The 20935-nt window shown below is 46.6% G+C and overlaps 1 protein-coding gene and 1 long non-coding RNA gene across 3 annotated transcripts in view; one reads left to right on the top strand and one right to left on the bottom strand.

The window, feature by feature from the left end:
- The window catches only part of CUNH1orf21 (chromosome unknown C1orf21 homolog), a 105899-nt gene extending 87160 nt beyond the window's left edge, over positions 1-18739 (bottom strand). Inside the window, exon 1 of one of the 2 annotated variants that reach the window (XM_039726217.1) lies at positions 18670-18739. The gene's annotated coding sequence lies outside the window, so the exon portion shown is untranslated. Of the gene's footprint in view, positions 1-17970; positions 18090-18669 lie in introns of those variants that run through there. The other variant, XM_039726219.1, reaches the window with a different exon arrangement.
- LOC120510416 lies at positions 18738-20609 on the top strand. The gene is made up of 3 exons (XR_005629472.1): positions 18738-19130; positions 19207-20211; positions 20335-20609. It is a non-coding gene; the product is annotated as an uncharacterized LOC120510416 (long non-coding RNA).
- The last annotated feature ends 326 nt before the right edge of the window (positions 20610-20935 follow it).

The following is a 20935-nucleotide window of genomic DNA, read 5'->3' as shown; positions in this document are numbered from 1 at the left end:
TAACTGCTCCTGCCACAACCCTTGAGCTCTGTAAACGCTTCCCACAAAGCACATCTGAACCACCAATCCTTTATCACCTCTCCAATTTCAGAAATGTGTCATTCCTGCAGTTAAAACTCCTCACATGCTTCTGTGATGGGCAGCAAAACCAGAAGTCAGTGGTACACTATATAACCTGCCAAGTAAAGTTAAATGAAAGATTTGGGGAGATCTGAAAAGATTTGGGTATGACCTTTCACTCAATAAATAAACAAATAAATAAGTGACCCACAAGAAGAATGCAGCTCACACTAAACACAGGGAAGAGAAGTCCAAAGGGATGACCAGGGTTGCATCAAAAAGCCTCACATAAAACCTGAATCCCATGAGAAAAGTTAGTATTTTAAGCAATTTCATACTTCCCATCTCTTTATCAGAATAGTAGTGATTTTCTTTTCAGCCAGAACACTTCAAACATACAAAAATACTTCAATCACAGCAAGCTTGAGGGCTCAAAGTTACACACATGCCAAGAGGGTCTGGTGAAAGACAACCAAAACCACCAGCAAAGACTTTTGGTCCAGTAGTGAAGTGCCCAGCTTGCCACAAGCACTTCCATGGCCCATACTGGGCCAAAAGCAGCATTGTGTGTTTATTTTATTAACAGAAAGTTCACTTATCTTAAACATGCCTGACATCACCATTGCTCCACATCAGATGCCATTCTCCAGCTCTGTCTCCTCCTCTCCTCCAGGCTTCCAGTAAAATTAGACCTTGCATTAACTTCCAGTAAAATAATTTGGCAGGTATTTTTCAACACTGATTTGGAAGCCAAGAAACCAAAGCAAAACATAACAACATCAAGTCAAGCATTACTCAACTTCCTTCAGAAATAGCTTGTTCTGTAGATCAAATACTGTCACTGGCAGATGGTTTTGCTCTCCATTATTTCATGTGCTCTATGAACTTCACAAAAGCATTGGCTGTATACCTTACAAAATTTCCCTATGATAAAATGGGGGAAAATGTCTCAAGACTTTCGAAACAACAACAAAAAATGATGACAGAGAGAAAAAGTCCTCCTCAAATGCAGTGGATATTTTTATTGTGGAGAAAACAATGAAAAGGAAAGCAAGAAGGAGCTAGAATCCTTCACAAGATTTCTAAGCAGCATGCATCACCACCATCACTTTCTTCTGCATGCAGATGATATGCTAACAAGCCCTTTAGATAATTTAGTCCATATATATGCTGTGTAGGTGTTTGCTAAAACACTAATGCCAGCATCCAGTCACTACAACGGGTGTACTTTCTACTTTATTCCATTAAAAACTGTTAGGAGAAGTCACAGAAAAATGTGACAAGAAAGAGAACCCCATTTTCAGAAGTATTTTAAGTCAGTTCACCTCCACTTATTTTTCACCAGCAGCAAGGCTGTTGTTAGAGCTGTTTCCTCCTGGCATTGCTAACTCAGCATTCCCTTGATTCCCACACTTTATCATTCCCCTTTCCTGTTTTTGTACTCACTGCTGCCTTTTGAGGATGCTGAGCAGGGGCAGGATGAAAAATCGAGAGGAGAGCCCTCAGCTTTCTGAACAGCAACCTCAGGAAGCAAAGCATTTAACAAACACACTGGAATGCTGATCTTTAATCTTCAGGTCATTTAGCCAAAAACATGATGCACAGAAAGGAAAAAGTGATGTTCTAACAATCCCTGAGGTTTTAAAAACAACAATTCTGTCCATTCAGAGAATCATACCTAGCACTTTTTCCTCTGTCTATACCTACCACTTCTGTCTCATTCCACACTCTTAAAAAATTCAGGATGTTTAACAAAAAGTGAACCAGGTTTGACTGCAAGCATCTTCTTTTGCCAGGATAACTCTCAAAACTGCCTAAGGGCTTGAGACACTCAGATGCTTTAACTAATAATTGAACAGGACACTGCATTTTGTATAGCTCTGAGATGGCTCTGAGACCTTTGTCAGTGGGTTTGTTGTTTTTTTTTCCCCACAAATACATAGCGAAGAGGATGGATCATTCTGGAGATGAGTCACTACTGAAACAACAGAATAAACTCCTGTGAAATGCTGTGAGGTTTCTGCTTAACATTCTCTAGCTCCTTTCTGGGATAATTTGGCAAGGTTCTGGCAAACGCTCCTCCCACAGAAATCAAGCAGCAAATCTGTCAGTGAAATTAATCTAGAAGTGCTTAATATTAATTTCAGTCTCCACTTACCTTCTCCTGCTGCTTCAAGTCTGCTTCCTCACAAAGCTGACAAAGGAGAATGGAAGCCACCAGGAGCAGGGTGGCTGCTGACACCAAAGCCACAGCCAGGACAGATCTCCACTCCTCCAGACAAAGCCCCAGCACATTTGCTACTGCCTGAATATGTACAATGCTACAATGTGGTTTAGATTGGCTTCCACTTGCAACAAGTTCAGCAGGAACATCTTTTGGCTAAAGCCAATTAACACATTGTAAAATGGTGGGGGAGTGAAAGGCAGGGCTAAGCCAGGCTTTGGTGCCAAGCAGTCAGCAGAAAACTCGACCCAAACCCAGAGCTTCCTGCTGCCATGGTCTGTGTGCACGACATCCACCCGCCCTCCCAAAATCCTGACAGACCTGCACACCTTCCCTGGGCACAGGCACGGCAGTAATTACTGCCACCCAATCCAATCTGCACACAGATCACTAATTAACTCAGAACACGCAAAAGGTACCCAGCCCAGGATCACAGCTGATGTCCCTGTCTGTCACCAACGCTAATCTCAGGGGCATCAGGGGACACTGGGTGCTTACCTGGACAGCTGCCCTGTGCTGCAATCTGCCCCATTGTCTCTGCACGTGTCCTGCTACTTATTTATCCCTATTACCTTCTTATTTATCCCTGTTACTTTCTTATTTATCCCTATTACCTCCTGGCTCTGCACAGCTCCCTGACAGGAGGGGCTGTGGGGGTCAGGCTCTGCTCCCAGGAACAGGCATGGGACAAGAGGGAATGGCCTCAAGCTGTGCCAGGTTTAGATTGGGAATACTGGATTGAACATCAGGGATAATGTCTTCATTCAAAGGGCAGTCAGGCCCTGGAACAGGCTGCCCAGGGCAGGGATGGAGTCACCATCCCTGGGGCATTCACAAGACATGCAGATGTGGCACTTGGGGACATGGGTTAGTGCTGGGGGAACAGCAGGACTCGATCTTTTTTAATTTTAAGTACTCTAAAATTTTACTTAAAAGCTATGATTTAGATTATTATTATTACCAATATTACAAGCATGCCTTCAGATATGGACACTTGCACCTTTTATTAGAGTTCCTTTGGATGCATTCCTACCATCCCTGCTCCCATATCTGCACAGAGGCACTTCAGGAGACTGGACATGGCAAACCCTTTGTTCTTAGAGTCACTGACTAACCACTTCAGTCATTCTATACTGGAATCTGATGGAGAATAGAATAAACTGCTTATTTACCATACAAATTATAGTAGGACTAAAAACATTCTGATTGGCTGTGCATAGTTGAGTAGGCAGAAAACATGAGGAAAAATGCAAATCTTAAAAAAAGTGACCAACTCTGAAAGTAAATTGATTTTTCTACTGGCTTCAAAGAGACTAAATTAAGGGAGTTTCACCAAAACAAATAATGAAGTCTATAAACATGAAAGTGAGTTTTGTCACTAGCAAACATTCGTACACCACAGACACTGAGTAACAGCACACAAGGAACAAGTGCACTCACAGTGTGCTCAAAATTCACCACTTTGATTGAACTGTCAGTCCCTCAACAGCTGATAATCCATCATTCCTCAGAGACTGCAGGAATACAAGCACTTCCTTCAGCACTCACAGGAGAGGAAGATGAAAAAACAATGTAAAACAAATTAAAGACAGGCAACCCCCCCCAAACCCAACAGAACAGTTGCTCCTTTTTGTGAATGCACTTTACACCTTCATCCCCTTGTGCCGAGCAGAGCTGGTTGGCATTTTTACACCATTTCACAGACAGGAAAGCAAAGGGTAAGTAGCACAGCAGAGGCAAAATAAAGTTTCACCTTTCCATTCCTCTGCTCCTATATTCATGGAAGAAACAGGCCTTTTTCATTTTCAAATTTCATTTCAAATTTCAAATTTCATTTTCAACTTTCATTATATTCCTTTGGTTTCCCAACTGTTGTTATCCCAAAAGTTCAGCTGGGGATGTACAGAAACAAAGAAAGAAGCAATTCCTTCTTAAGGAAGCCTTCAGTGGAATCCCCTAATCCTCCAGCCATCCTACACAGAGCCCACAAGCTCACCCAAGTTTTTAAAGGTGAGTTGACAATCCAGTTATTCCCAACAACTACATCCAGCCTATGAAGTCCATTTCACCCTGCACCCAAGGGAAACTCAAAGCAGATGCATGGGAAATGGTGTAGAATACAAAAACCATCATGTAGTAACACTCCCTCCTACCCCAACTCAAGTACAGGGGCAACTCTTTTCTCCTCAAGAGTAACTAAAGCTGTAGGAAGTGCAGTGCAGCAAGTCAGCATGGACTGACCATCACAGCTGCTGGGCTCTCCTGTCCATTTCCTGTTCCTTCCCTCTTCCACACCTTGTGAGCTTTGGAAAACCAACCTCCTTGCTGAAAGGCACGACTACACTTCCCAGAACAACACCTGATCTCATCTGGTGTTTCCCTGCACCAACATAACACAACTGGTGATGTGGTGAGGGGAAATTTAAGAAGAGGAAATAGGAAATGGTGCCAGAGCTGGAGAGAGGAAACTCTGTAAGAACAGCTTTTTGACTTGGAAGCAAAACTAACCAAATAATTTCTTAAGAGCTTTATAGAAACACCTTAAAATTTTAAGCCAATAAAGAAGACCCCTATGGAACAACTTTATGTTGCCTAAGACTTTGCAGATACCACACACATGAGGTTCCCTGCCCAAAAGCAGCACTGGAGCTCTGTGTCCTGGACACGAGGCCCTGCTGCACCAGCTCTGTGCCTTCCCTCCATTACCCCTGCTGACAAGCCAGCTCTTGTTCCTTGGTGTCCTGCCAGGACCTCTCCTGTCAAACATCCCCTGTGCCAGCACAAGTGGCAACATGAAGCTGCATGAAAATTGGTGCTGCTCTGGCTTTTGCAGGTCACTGCAACACCACACAGCACAGAGGGGGGGACATAAAACAGAAACACCAACAAGCCTCCATCTACAGAGCAGGGCCTTTAACCAGGCAAAGCTACTGGAATCACAAAGCACTGTATTCCAACAGTGCTAGTGCTCCCTCTTTTCCAACAGTGTGCACACAATTAGACTGATTTCTTCCATCAACCCCATCCCAAGTTTAACAAGTGAAGGCTCATTCATTAAAGTCCACCTATACCCTCACTTCTCCCCCAAAAAACACACACTCAATTAGCTACAGTTAAGGTACCACGGTAAAATGGATTTTAATCAAATACAGTTCCTTCTTCTCCCTGTTGCTATTGCTTTGTCTTTTACTTATTTATCTTCTTGTCTGTCTTGCAATCAAATCCCAGAATACAAACCAGCACCACTGAGAATCAGGGAACTAACACAAGTGGTGATTATTTTGCTGTAACACCAGTTATCTAAGTGGTTTGTGGTAGAAAGAGAGAAGGTTTAGGGAACAAACAAGGGGTGCAGCTAGAGATCAAAAGAAATACTGCTCCTAAGTGGAATATTAGCATTTCCCTAAGGAAGAGATGACAAGAAGATCAGTAAAGCACATTAAGCAGAATCACTGCAGTTCACAACTGGAATACTTACAAGCTTTTTGGCTGATCTTCAGCATTTCAGAATTGAAGAAAAACCCTGACTGAATCTTTTCTCTTCTGCCTTGCCCATACCTAGTGGTGCTGTTCAGCATGATCCAAGTGATAAATTTTCTCTCTGGATCCAGCCCAACTCTATGTCACCCATTAGAAGAGAAGGGTGCACAATGAAGAAAAACAACACAAAGCCATGGTAACCTACAGAAATCAGCTCTGGCCCTGAGCACTCACTCAGAAAGTTTTTATTCATAACACACACTGTATGAAGGATGGGAGAAAGATGCATTTAATCATTTCTGCCCCTGACCACACACCCTGAGACAGCAATGCAAAGCACACGTGTGAACTTACACAATTTCCTTTCCAACACCAAGTGCCTCCTTCCGGTTTTGCTAGGCTGTGCCTCAGTTTCTCCTGCTCACGTTTCCAGCCTCATGCCATCAGCTGCTTAGCTCTTCACATTCCATCTCAGCGCTCCACCTTGCCACCTCCTTGTTCATTACATTTATGACCATTATACTCCCACTCTCCATATCATTTTTCTGGTTACTGACTCCAGCTCTGGATGGTGACAACCCAAACACAACATGCTCAGGCTCTGCCTTTACCCCAAAATGAAGAGTCAGCCAAAATGAAATACCCAAGGCCAGGCTGGATGAGGCCTGGAGCAGCCTGGTCCAGTGGAAGGTGTCCCTGCCATTCCAGGGGTTGGAATTATATAATCTTCAAGGTGCCTTCCAACCCAGGCCATGCTATGAACATCTGTGAAACCTCCCTTGCTGGGCATCATGGTGGCCGACCATTACCCTGAACTTCTTCCTAGATTTAATTTCCTTCATTTCCTTCCTTGATTTTTAATGCATGCTAAGCCCAAGGTACCTAAAGACTCCAGTCTGTTTGAGGTAGGTAGGGACTGCAGAAACATGGTGGGAGCTGAAGTTGGGGGACAACCAAACCCCAGATGTGCAGGGGAGCCATACACCTTCTAAAGAGGGCAACCAGAAAGACAGGTGCTGAACCTCATCTATACAAATTTTCTTATTTGTAAACAAATAAACACAGCCACAATATATGACTGTACTTCTGTCTTCCATGGCCAATGAGTCAGAATTGCTGTTTACAGTTATTAGCAATGCAACCCTGCATCCATCAGCACTGCCTTCGCCCTGCGGAGGAAGGGGAAGCTTCAAAAAACATCAGGAAATAGGCACGCACACCCCAGCCCCAGGACTGCACTCTGAGCATTAGTACTTGTCAAACACAGCAAGAGGAAACACTCTCTGTCATAATTCTGAACTGTAAAATAGTATTTGACAAGCAAATCTCTTATGAGAACAGAATTAAGACACTGAGGTTCAAGTTGATCAAATGATTTTGAAAAATAATCCAGATTTCACTCTGGATCAAAAAAAAACCCCAAACAAAAACACTTCAAGAACAAGAAAAAGAACCAGTTTTTATTTTTGTGATAGCAAAGCACAGAACAAGCTCAGAGCCTTACCACAAAGACACTGTTGTGGCTGCAGAGAGCCTGGCTGGGCAACTCCCACCACAGCAGCTCCACAGCCCCGTGGGAAAAAAGAACTGTGGTCTCCCACCTCCCATCCCAGTGCACCATTCCCTACCCCGTGCCATTTTTCTCCTATTCCACCAATATCTGGAAGCACATACATTTTCTCCTCCTTATCACAGGCTTTGAAGCTGTTTTACCAGTGCATGCTTGTTCTCTTTTTCCCCCAGTATTCCCTAAAACAAAGCAGCAAACAGGAGAGAAACCAGGGGAACTGCCACAGACAGATGGACACAGCATTCCTACATTTCCAGGTAATCACAAACAACTGAAGGTCTAAGGCACTGCCCTCGAGCCCACGGTAATTTTCATCAGTTTTCAACTTAGTCCTAGAGCACCTTGAATCCTTCCACTACTCAGCCTGGTGGCTAATGACCAGGTGGGGATGAGGAACAGGAGACTGGAGACAGCTTCCAACCCTCACCACCAACAGGCACACTCTGCCTTGAGGGCCAAAGTCACTCCCATCTTCTGCTTTCCATCACTCCTTTGACATTTAAATCAAGGCCCAAAACCAGTCCTGCAGTCTGATGATACAGAAAAGTCCCTGCACTCCTCCAGTGCTGGGGTTCTTCTCCCTCAACACTGGTCAGCATTCCCACAGTCAGCACCACAGCTTAGTCTGTACTTGGAAAAAACCTTATGGATATGCATCAATATGGATGGATGGATATAGCTCACAGAGTTTGATTTCACCAGCACGGAAGCAGCAGGCTGAAACTCACATGCTACTTTCATTTTTACACCCAGTCACACTTATTTTGAATGCAATAAAACCACTTCAGCACAAAAATTCAGGCAGGTTCATGACATGTCGGGGGAGACGGTAGCAGGTAAGGAATGGAAAATTATAGACATGGAAAAGAAGAATGAGAAATCGAACACTTAAGAAAGCAGAGAGGTCACCAATTTACCAATTAAAAGAATCCATCAGCAAACCAGACAGTGCCATCCACCAGGTAGCAACCACAAAACAGAACTCCAGAAGTCTTCAGAGCTGCCTCCACTCTTACCTGCAGCTTTTTATTCGTGAGGATATTCAGTCACAACCAAGATCAAAAGCAGAGCTGACCCCACACACTAGGAAAGCTCACAGATTTTGGGGGATAATTTCCTTATCCCTATGTCATGGTTAATTCACCTGGGATCTTCCCTCCCACCTCTGCCTCTGACCAGGACTGCACAAAACTTGCCTTCTGCTTGGCCAGAGACACCTCGGGAAGCAGCTGACACTGACTGTGACCAACAACAGCTTGCTCGTGACTTTTCAAAGCACAGGATTATGCAAAAATGCCCCAGAAAAAAAGTTGTTTCTTCTGCATTTGGCTTAGGGCATAAAACACACAGGAACATAACAATGATCCTGGTTATTTACACTCCACTAAAGAGATAAGGGCTGTGACGACAAGAGGAGAAAGTGGGTTCTTCATGTGCTTTCCCAGGACAGCAGCAGCTCTTGGGAGAGCAGGGTGGAAGGGAAGAGAGGAGGCACTGCCAGCAGGCTCCATCACAGCCAGATCATTCCTGCACCTGAAATGAAGTGTTTTATTTCAAAATCAGGTCTTTCTACTGGTGGGGGTTTGCACCTTGGGCCTTCTTTTGGAGGGCAGGCAGGAGGGAAAAGGCAGCACCAAAACAACTACCTACCTTACTCATCACAACAGGAGTGAATAAATCTGTCCTCATGCACTGAAGGCATTGTAAACCCCAGAAAAGCAGGAGCCCTCAGCATGGTACACCTAATGAACATCTTCAGTGGGACCTCAGGCTTAGTAACAACGTTTAGGAGAACAAGAAACACTCAGCCTCGTGAAGCTGCATTTAGTTGTACATTTTTTTGGGGATTTTTTACAAGCATAATGGAAAATTATGCACTCGACTCTTCTCACAGTTGCCGTGGGATTCAGGGGACCTAATTTCCCTAAGACTATGAAAATCCCAGGCTTTGCCATGTAATTTTTGTTTGCCTTTACACTTCAGTGCTAGTCTCTGAGCCTTCTTTCATCCACAGCAAATGCTTGGGTGATGCAACTAAAATAGTTTGAAAACCAGTGATTTGAGAGAAAAAGGTCTGGAGCTTCTTAGATGTCTGGGCACTGGATGATAGTCCTGTGCTGCTGCCCAACCAGTTCTGCCTACAAAGGAAAGCCAGGGCAGGGCCTGGAAGGGCTTGGACCAATTTTTCCCCAAGCAGCAACATCACTATGTGCTGATTCTGCCACATTTGCTATTGCTTCAACCTCAGCACCTCCAGAAGGCCAAAGCCCCGAGGCTTCCCCCAGCCAATCCTCCCTGGCTCAGCAGGAACGCCATCCCAATCCCAAATCTGCAGGAGGACAGCACTCAGGGCAGGAAAAATATCCCAATCCCACATCTGCTGGAGGACAGCACTCAGGGCATGAACACCATCCCAATCCCACATCTGCAGGAGGACAGCACTCAGGGTAGGAACGCCATCCCAATCCCACATCTGCAGGAGGACAGCACTCAGGGCATGAACACCATCCCACTCCCACCTCTGCAGGACAGCACTCAGAGCATGAACACCATCCCACTCCCACCTCTGCAGGACAGCACTCAGGGCAGGAACACCATCCCACTCCCACCTCTGCAGGACAGCACTCAGGGCCTGGCTGGCCCTGGACACGGGCAGGAAGGGCGATGGTCCCACTCCACTCCCACCCTGGCAGCGGCTGGGTGGGAAGGAGCCGGGAGGGAGCCGGGGCACAGCCCTAACTCCCAGCTAAGCTGGGCGGCTGAATCAGCGCGGGTGGACGGCGATTTACTGCTGACACAGAGCTGCCATAAATCACCACCTTTCTGGAGCAAGCAGGAAGTTGCAGGGGTGACTTAGTCATCCTCCATCCTGACGCCATTCCAGGAGCAGAGCCACATACGTCCCCCGGCTTTGGGCTGTGCCCGTGGCCCAAAAATAGCTTTTAAGCCAAATCCTGCAGTCATCATTCAAAGCTGAAACCCTTTTATTTACACTCAGCAAGAACTCATGTGTGTTTTTGACAATGCTGAGAGTAACCAGTGCTTAAATTATTTGCTTAGCAAAGGAGTCTATTTAACTACAAGTTACACCAAGTATGCAATGTTTTTTGACCCACATAGAAGCTAATAATTTGCATTTTATGGAACCACTTTGCATAGACAACCCATCTTAATGGCCACAGCTTACTGTACAAGAATTAATAATTGAAAAGCAACTTGTCAGCACTGCTATTTGCGTTACAGGTAACTCACAAACCTCATTACACTGTAGCATTAAATTTCCAATGACCTTCTGGAAAGCTGCTCACCATGAGAGTCTTTTTTAAGGCATGATTTCTCAGAATGCCAAGCAATTGCAGACAAAGTATGTGACAGCTACCCAGAGTCTGTGGGAAAGGCCAGGCAAAACACCCTGTCAGAAACGTATCAGCCTGATCCCCCCCTGCCTGAAGAAGTGACTTTGACTTCATGAATCCCCCCTCTCTCCAGCCAGTCACTTGACCACGCTTCTCTCACAAATTTCTGCCTTAATGCCAGATTAATCCTACTTCATCCAGTCCCCAGACATCTAAGAAGCTCCAGACCTTTTTCTCTCAAATCACTGGTTTTCAAACTATTTCAGTTGCAGCACCAAGCATTTGCTGTGGATGAAAGAAGGCTCAGAGACTAGCACTGAAGTGTAAAGGCAAACAAAAATTACATGGCAAAGCCTGGGATTTTCATAGTCTTAGGGAAATTAGGTCCCCTGAATCCCACGGCAACTGTGAGAAGAGTCGAGTGCATAATTTTCCATTATGCTTGTAAAAAATCCCCAAAAAAATGTACAACTAAATGCAGCTTCACGAGGCTGAGTGTTTCTTGTTCTCCTAAACGTTGTTACTAAACCTGAGGTCCCTTATTCCATGATTTAAGGTCTGATTTTTCAGAAAACAGCACAGAATGGCAGTTAGAGGAGAACCCAGCTCAGAGCCCTGTTGTTGGGGAAGAGCAGCAGAGCAGCCCCACATTTGGAGCTGTCCCGCTGACAGAGCCTCTCTGCGCTGGCATCACAGCCACTCCTCGCTGTGACGTCTTTGCTCAGGGCTGTGCCCTACACAATCTGCTCCAGAACATGCTCACTGACTCTTGCCATCCCCAAAGCTCCTCTGGCATGTTTCTGTGGACTGAAGCAGAAGATTTGGGGCAGCCAGGGGCTGATTTATCTTTGTGTGAATGCCTGCGGGTGTAGCTTGCGCAGCTCTCCCAAACAAAACGTTTTCACTGCCATAGCAAAGGCAAATTTGCCCAAATCCAATTTGTTTGGTACTTAATTAGCATCTCTGCTGCAATGCTGGAAACAAAAGAAAGAAGCATTCCCCTCCTCCCATGAGCATCGGGACTTTTTAATCTCAAAGATACACCTTATCCAACAACCAGAGCAGAAAGAATACAGCTCCCTCTTACTATTAAACAGAGATCATCTCAGGAGCTTGTTCATCACGAGGTTTGGATTTTAATTTCAGCAGCCTTGGCTGATAGACTCCCACACCTGAAAACTAGGGAGTAATTTAAAAATATAAATCATAAGAAAAAACAATTACATCCATTAGGCCTTCGAGTGGTAAAAAGAATAGAGATGGGATTAGAAAACCCCGGCTGGCTTTCCTTTCACCCGCTAATCAAACAATTCCCTAAAGTACTCACAGGAGTTTCTCCCCTCCACATTTCTGTGGCAGATGAAGGGGAGAGCCAGATCTGCTCCCCTGGATTCAGTCTGGTTTATTCAGCAGCTTCAGATTCCTGCAAAAAGAAAGGCTCAGAAGGGAAAGCTGAGCCCCTGGGCATCCACCAGACCACAACTCCTGCACGCACACAGGAGGCACGGCTGCACTGGGAGCAGAGGAGCAGCAGCCTGTCCTTCAGCATCACATGGCTGGCCATGCTCAGCAGCCCAAACCACAGGCTGAAACAGCCCAGCCCAGGCCCTGGAGCCAGGCACAGCCATCGCTAACAAAAGAGCAGCTCCTGCACGCTCTGTCAGTGCATTTACTGCAGTCAGCCTGCCAGTGCATTACTGCACGTCAGCTGTGCTCCCTTCAGGATGCAGCTGGGCAGAGCAGGCCTGTGGATGGAATGAAGCAGCAGGATCCAAAGTGGATATTGCCAGAACAGAGAAACATCTTAGTCATCCCTCAAAGTTGAAGCAGAATGGGCTTACAGCCCATTACCAGCCCTTAGAAAGACAGCATTTGTTTTGGTTTACCAGCCGATTCTTCCCTCAGACTGTTTTCCACTGGAGAAGTGCAAGTGTCTGCTACTCAGAGCTTTCCTGAATAGCAATTTTAAAGGAATTCTCCAAACGCAAAGGTGAACTTCAGCAAGCCTGCTTCCCCAGGAACAGCACACCAACATCGTGAACGTGCACAGGGCATGGAAAATGCTGCTGCCACTGCAAGAAAGGGAACACGAGCAACGTGTTCCTTCCTCCGTGTCTTCCTGCAAAAACAACCTCCCTGCCCAATATCCAAAATTGCACAGGCTCCACAAATCTAATTAGCCATGACTCCAAAACGCAGAGCTCTGTCTGTCTAAATGCACAAACATTAAACTTGTTTTGCTTTTATTAATAAAATCTTGGGACAGGATGAGATAAAAATCCTAAGGAGGAAAGTCTAAGAGGCAAGTACCTCCCCCTCCCCGAGTAAAGAGCTGTCTTTGTGTGAATAAACTGGGCAACCTAGATAAACTTTTCCTTGTTTATTATAAAAGCACAAGTTCACCAAGGTCCTTTTATGTCCTGATGTATGAAATTATTCCAGCTACATATAATTTCACAGAGCCAAAGGGGTGAGGCTATGGTATTTATAGATACATTCAGGGCTAGAATTTTGGTTAGCAGCAACATTTTTATGGCCACAACACCTAACATACTTTTGGGAAAATGCCCACCGGTATATATAGATCCTGGGAATTCTTCCCTATTAAATACATGCTTCAAGTGAACTTGCTCTTTTTCTTTTCCCAAACTTGACAGATAAAGCCTGTGCTTTTCTCTTAGAGATAGAGAGACAGAAGGAGAAGAAACAGAGGACACTTTCCATAGCAAGAGGAAGGCCTCTAAGCCCATCCTGATGCTTCCAGACATGTTCACTGGTTTGTTTTTTTATTCTCCAAAATGGGGCCTCAGATTTGCTAAGGACATACCATGCATTAAGACATGAATCTCTGTGAACAACTCAAAACACGGAGACAGACAGGGCTCTACCAAAAAAAGAGGAAGAATAATTTTCTCTCACTCAGGTAAGAAATTAGGAGCTCACAATGGTTTAAAAACCTGTTTCTCCAAACTTCTAATCCAGAGCCCTGCCTAAAGTCTGCTCAGGACTGGATCAATACTGCAGGTAAATCACTTGGCACTGGCATCTCTTCACTCCAGAATTACCTTCCTTTGAAGCAAGCAACAGCAGACATGCAGGCAAGGGATGCTATTGGATTAACACTGCTCCAGAGATGTTATCCATATCCATATCCTGTTGTTGTGTATAGCATCATTATATAAGCCTCTCTATTTTTGAAACAAAACGTTTGCCTGGTCAGTCTCTGGTATTATCCCATCCGTAAACCATCAGGCTGAAATTCCACCCACTTTAATCATAAGTTTACAGGCTTAAGGGTGGAAAAGTAGTAAAAAATGACAAGATCAAGAATCTCTGTTTGCTTTAGAAACATGAAAATTCTACCCATTTTTATCAACAGGACTTCAGAAGCCACCACAATAAGGGCACTGCCCAGGCTTCCCAAGGAATGGGCACAGCCCCAACAAGGCTGCTTGGAGCTCCAGGAGAGTTTGAATAATGCTCCCAGGGATGCACAGGGTGGGACTGGTGGGGTGTCTGGGCAGGGACAAGGTTGGACTCCTTGATCTTGATGGGTCCCTTCCAGCTCAGGATACCCTTTGTATGATTCTGATAATAAATTACCAACCTTTGGAGAGCTTCTTTTAATAAAGCAAACATAACTTTACCACCAGCATCCAGAAGTCTGTGACCCAGAGGGCTCCTGGAACCCAGACAGACTCCTGAACCACCAGCACAAAAATAAATACCCTAGGTCAATTCACAGCCAAAGGATCCTGCTTCTCTGCCACACAAAGAAAAAGTAGAATTTCAACCACAACTTTGTTACCACCCATCTATTCTTGAAATGGTCGAGGATGGCATGGTGGAAGCCAGCCTATAGAACAGTTCAGGGACTGAGTTACTGCTTTTTCTGCCTCATGCAGCATTTAGTGGAATCTGTATTACTTAACTCCAAGTTCTTAAATACAACTTTTAAATTCTGTTCTCTTCATTTCTTATGCATGCTCTAAAATGTTGCACCAGATCCCTTGCTAAGATTTACTTTAGTAAATCTTCCAACAATGTTGCTGAAGTTGTTCCTTGGCTTGCAGCAACTCTTTTGTCATCTGAGCAGTTCTGAGTCAAGACTCACCCCAATCTATGTCAAGGATACACAGCTGCAGAAAACACTTCTTGTACTTGAACATTTTTTTGCATGCAGTCACCTAAATATGACAGCCATAATGGTACCTATGCATGAAATGTGACTGCAAACAGGGCTGGGATTATACCTCACTGCAAATATAAAGCAGTTATCTTCACCCACCTTCTAAGATTACTTAGCATCCCCCCATACAGTTAATTTCTGTGTGAAAATCTAAAAACAAATATATTCTTCTAGAATCCAGATAAAATCACAAGGACTTCAAATGGAAAATTGTAAAATCAAAATATAAAATCCTTTTCAAATCGGACAATTATACCAGAAGTTCACCAACACAGGAGGTTGTGAACACTACTGCCATGAAGTTTCTCAAAACTAATTAAGACATTTTTGTAGGGAAGACAATCCATCAGCAGCTATTAAACACAGTTTAATTCCTCCCTGGAGCTGCCAGCCCAAAGGTCTCCTAGAGTGGTGACTGCTACAAGGGTTTAGCAGGAGGAGAACTTCACTGTTCCAGTTCTTCTGTGCACCTGGGAGTGGTCCCATCAGAAAAGCTACAGAGCCAGACAGACCTCTAGTCTGACACAGAATAACTGCTCTTACTTCATTCACAAGATTGAAGATGACAAGAGAGCAACCTGTTAATAAATCAGAGCTGAAGTAAACTCGTACCAGTAAAAGAAATAGTCTTAACATGACTGACTGCATATCACATTCAACGCTGCCTGCTCTGAACAGGCAGCCTACAACACAGCCTTAGCAATACTACCTATTCCAGCCTTAATAATATTACCTATTCCCTGAAGTACCTCTTCAGATTCCAGTGTACCCAAAATGTGCTTGTGTACATTTATTGCAAATGTTATACAGCACACAGAGCACAGTGATAGACATTTGCAAGTGTCTGTGAAATCCCTTTGCAATTACATACCTGCTTAGATAGAATTAAACACAGACAGCAAGGAAATAAATAACAACAATAATTATAAACTGCTTTCCAGAGTATTTTTGAGCATGTATTCAAAATGTAGCCCTGTTCCATCCCCTGCTAGAGGATGGAAAAGCAGCACCCTCAAGGGTCCCTTACCTTTCCCTGAATGAGGGAAAGATTGGAAGGCTCAGGCTCCACACCAACACAAGGCCTCTGGAAAACTGACTGCAGGAGTTGCTTACTCCTCCTTTCCCCCGAACACTGACACCATCACATCCTGTATTTTCAGAACCAGTTGCCCTCCTGGAGCAGCAGGGCCCAGGGAGCCCATGGCAGTGCAGCTGCAGACGGGGGTCCCAGCGAGGCCTGCACACGCCTGTGGAGATGTCCACGCTGACCGACACACCTATGTCTTCTCCCCACATCCCAGCCTGCCCCTTCCCCTCTTGGCTCCTGTCACCTCCAGCACGGTGGTGATGCCTGTGCCAGTGTCTGCCCGTGTGCCATTTCACTGAGCAGATTCAGGGAGACAAGCCCTGAGAACCTCTCCTGCAGCAACGCCACCTCCACAACAGCGACAAGAAACGGCCAGCTAATAATGGACCGCTTGAGGGGCTGCCAGCCTCAGCAAACGCGGCTGGAATTGCAGGTTTTGTTTAATTCAGGAAGGTTCCAGTTGAGCATCGGTCATCTTGCTTGAACCAGCCCCTGGACTGCAGCCGCCCAGAGCCCGCACAGCACCCCAGGCACCAGTGCTGTGCACAAAGACTTTCCACAAGGCCTTGGCTTGTCAACTAAATGAAGCCCAAAGTAAGTTTGCCCATGCGTGCAGGAAGCACCTAAGGCACTGCAGAAGCTCCTGGAGCACAAGGCAATCGATAGAAAGTACATCATAATCCCAAAGAGATTGCTAAAAACTTGTTTAGTAAATTACTGTGTCCACTCATTGTGTTTCCATCCAGTATTTGCAACATGCCAAGTGCAGCAGGTCTGCCCGATGTAAACAGCTGCCCTAATCCACGCTGTTCTATAGATCGTGTTTACCCAAAGCTGAATGATCATTTCAACCTTTGTTAATCTGATTGCATAACAAACCACAGCAGCCTGAAATAACCAAGCTGCTCTCTCCAGCACACATGAGTTGAAATCAGTCATTTCAGCACCCCGCTTCTTCTAAAGCACGAAATAGACCAGCTCAGGGAGAAAGAAGAAAACAAATCAAGTACTTGGCCACTGTTTTCACAGCCACTCACCACACACAGATACCACGGGGTACATTTGCACCTGGAGCAGGCTGTGAGCACAAGGCAAAAAAGCAAAATGTTCTCGAGCCCTGAGCTCCACTGCGCAACTGAAGCTCAGCCACAGCTCGGGCGCAGGCTCGCGAGCAAACGATACAGCGTGGATTTCCAAAACATGAAATTGCACGTATATAAACAAAGGCTGTAATTTACATGGCAGATCCTATGAAAGCTTATCTAGCACATGACATCACACCCATAAATTACAACTTAAAGCACCTGTGCCAAACTGCTCCCACCCCCAAAATGAACGTGATTAATATCATCTGCTCACCCATGCCTATGCCTCTTGGGAATAAACACATATGAAGTACCTCCCAAGACAGAGTAGTATTTAAAGATTCTTCAGACAATGAGAAGATTTATAATTATTATTGCATTGCATCATCACAAAGCCTTAAACAAATCAAGCTGCCTCATCATATGACACCTAAGATAATACAAGGTTAAACAGCATCAGGCAGTATCGGTTAACTTCACTTGTATGGAAGGGCAAATATCCCCCAGCCCCTGGGCACAGGGATTTTCAGCCTCACAGCTATTATTAAACAGCAAGTTAGACAAGCAAAAGCAAAACACATGGATTTCTTTGAACAGGCCCAGAACCAGAATTTTTCCATTGAAAGCCAACCAGCCAGGGCCCAGGGAAAGTGAAGGGCAGGCGAATGGGGAACTGAGTAACGTGAGGGATGTGTTTCAGCATCTCTCAGCTTTAGTTCACTGGTCCATGATCAGCTTGGGAGAAATCAGAGGCGGTATCAGGAGCTAACATTACACTGCCTATCGATCACAGCCAGCTTTCCACAGCACACAACAGAATTCCTCCTCTGGACCGATGCTAGCCGAGGAGGCTGCCTTATGGCACAATTGGCAGACAAGGCAGGCATCAGCCGACTCTAACCAAAACACGCCTGAATACCTTCGTAAGGCAAAACCAGCCAAGTATCTCTGCTCCAGGCATAAATATCCGCTCCTCCGAGGCGGCAGCTACCCAAATAATCGCTGGTTACCGCGGTGCCCCTCGCTCCGCCCGCGCCGGGGCACTGCCCCCGCGGCAGGCCCTGCGCCGGAGTGGGGCTCTGCCCGCGCCAGCCGGGCTTGTGCCGTCCCCATCACGCTCTCCCCGCACCGGATTCCCATTTCTGCGCGTTATTACCAATCTGACATCACCCCAGAGCAAGCCCAGCCTGACATCTACAGTTAACTCGGCGATGGTGTAAGTGCCGCCCGGCGCACGAGCGGCCGGGGTTGCAATCCGCCGAACGAACACCGAAAAAGAACGTAAATAGATACGGACACCGACACTCAGCCGCACGCACAGAGCCCGCCGGAGAGCGGCTCGCAGGGCTGGCTGCCGCCCCGGCCGTGCAGCCGCAGCCGAGCCCCCGGCCCGGGGGGCTCCGAGCCGCCCACCCGCAGCCATTTCCCCGCCGGGCCGCGGGTCCGAGCCCGCTCCGCACAAAGCCCGCCGGGCCATGAATAAAACATCGCCCGGAGGCGGCGGCGAGGGGGGTCGGGATACGAGAAATAAGGCAATGGAAAGAGGAGCGGGGGAGCGGCCCCGCGGAGGATGGAGGGGCTCCCCCCGGCCCGCGCTGTCCCGGCCCCGGGCGCTCACCTCGGCAGCCGCGCTCCGAGCGGCTCCCCCGGGCCGGAGCGGGCGGCGGGCGGCTGCGGCTCCCGGGCGGGCCTCTCGGGCAGCGGGCGGGGCGGAGCGGGCGGGGCGGGGCGGGCGCGGGGCCGTCACCGCGGGGAGGAGCCGCCGGTTCCCCGCGGGTGCGGGCTACCGGGAGTGTTCATCCTGCCCTCGGGCCCCGGGGTAACGGGAGTGCTCATCCCGCACTCGGACCCCGGGTACCGCACCGCTCATCCCGCACTCTGATCCCGGGGTACCTGGAGTGCTCATCCCGCACTCTGATCCCGGGTACCGGCCCCGCTCATCCCGCACTCGGATCCCGGGTACCGGCCCCGCTCATCCCGCACTCGGATCCCGGGTACCGGCACTGCTCATCCCGCACTCGGATCCACGGTGTCGCAGGGCAGGGGCTCTGAGCAGGGAGGCACCCGGTGCCCGCTGAGGTCACGATGCACAAATACAGAATAATGTATTTGAATAAATCGGTGGGGGTAGGAGAGACCTCTGGAGATAGCTGAGGTCACGATGCACAAATACAGAATAATGTATTTGAATAAATCGGTGGGGTAGGAGGGACCTCTGGAGACGATGCAGTCCAACCCCTCACCAAGGCAGGGTCACCCAGAGCAGGTGACACGGGTGGGTTTGGGACATTTCAGAGCTGGAGGCTCCACACCTTCCCTAGACAGCTGTTCCAGGGCTCTGTCACCCTCAATGGAAAGTTCTTCCCTATGGAAGTGGAAGGACAGCTCCAATCTCTGCTCTCTGTGCCCGGGAACAGGACCCAGGGAACAGCTGGAGCTGGGCCAGGGAGGTTTATGCTGGAGCTCAGGAAAAGGTTCTCCCCCAGAGGGTGCTGGCACTGCCCAGGCTTCCCAAGGAATGGGCACAGCCCCAAGGCTGCCAGAGCTCCAGGAGAGTTTGGACAACGCTCCCAGGGATGCACAGGATGGGATTGTTGGGGTGTCTGGGCAGGGACAGGGGCTGCACTGGATGACCATGTGGGTCCTTCCAACTCTGGATATTCCATGGTTCCATGTTGTTAAACTTCCTGTATTTTACTTTTTGTCCATTGCTCCTCATCCTGTCAGTGCCTCATCCTCACACCACTAAAAGGAGTCTGGCACCATCCTCTTGGCACCTGCCTCTGGGATATTCCTGTGGATCTCAAACACAGCCCCCTGTGCCTTTGGTGTCCATGCCCCACTCAGATGGGGACAGAGAGTGATTCTCTTCCTCAGCATGGAAGTTGTTTTCCCAGGAATGCAATGCCTATCAGTTCTATGTCACCATGCACCCAAACTTTCACTGGAAACCTGTGTTTTTCTGCTCACAGAGGCAGAGTTTTTCATGAAAACAACTGAAAAACTGGAGATGGAGGTGAGGCCTCTTTGAAGATTGGGTTATAAAAGCTGTCTCAGACTGTTCCTGCCAGGAAGTGCTGCCATGTGAACTAGAAAGACTCCAGCAAGCCTACATCCTTTTCATACTTACAGTTTTACTGTCATCCAATAAACCAGGCAGGTAAGTTTTCATCTAAGGACATTTTTCCTTCACCACAATGAAAATGTTGAAATAAATAACAGTTTGTTTGCCAAACCCTTGGCAAGATCCCACTTGAAGTAATTTCTACCTTCAACTTTCTAGAAATTAATTACTTTTTGCTGCACTGGAAATCACTACCAGAAAGGTGCACGTAAACAACATCAAGACATTCCAGAAGATGGAATATTTTCAACTCTAGGTTGATAACTGTGAAGTTTGGTCAACTTTGTTTTTCTCCAGAGAGCCTGATACTGTTTCCAAAGAAACATGGTGCTTTTACAGTGAAATATATATGATTGCTATGCCTCTGTAAACTGTGCTTCCAATAAAAATGCCCATAAAAGAACAGCAGGAAGCAAACATATTTTGTTTAGCCTCCACAAACAAACGTCTCTGATGTTTTCCTGATGATGTGTGCAGCTAGTTAACATTCATAATAATTACTTACATGAAAATCCATTTCCTTATGCGCAAATTTGTCAGTGGAGTCTTTGCCTGCCACTCTTATGTAATCACCTATATGTTTAAAGGAGAAAATAGTTATTTCCCTGATTTCTGGTGTTTGTTTTACTCATTTCTGACATGAGACAGTGCATACTAGAGAGCTATTTTTAGAAGCTGTAAAATGATAAACAGATATCTAAGATAATTTTAGTACTAAGAGTACCATCAGCTGGGCCTTGTGCTCTGCCCCTGCCTAGTG

This window comes from Passer montanus, unplaced genomic scaffold, assembly GCF_014805655.1.
Source record: "Passer montanus isolate IOZ18808 unplaced genomic scaffold, ASM1480565v1 scaffold58, whole genome shotgun sequence".
NCBI classification, from domain to species: Eukaryota; Metazoa; Chordata; class Aves; order Passeriformes; family Passeridae; genus Passer; species Passer montanus.
This window is presented reverse-complemented; position numbering and strand designations above follow the sequence as displayed.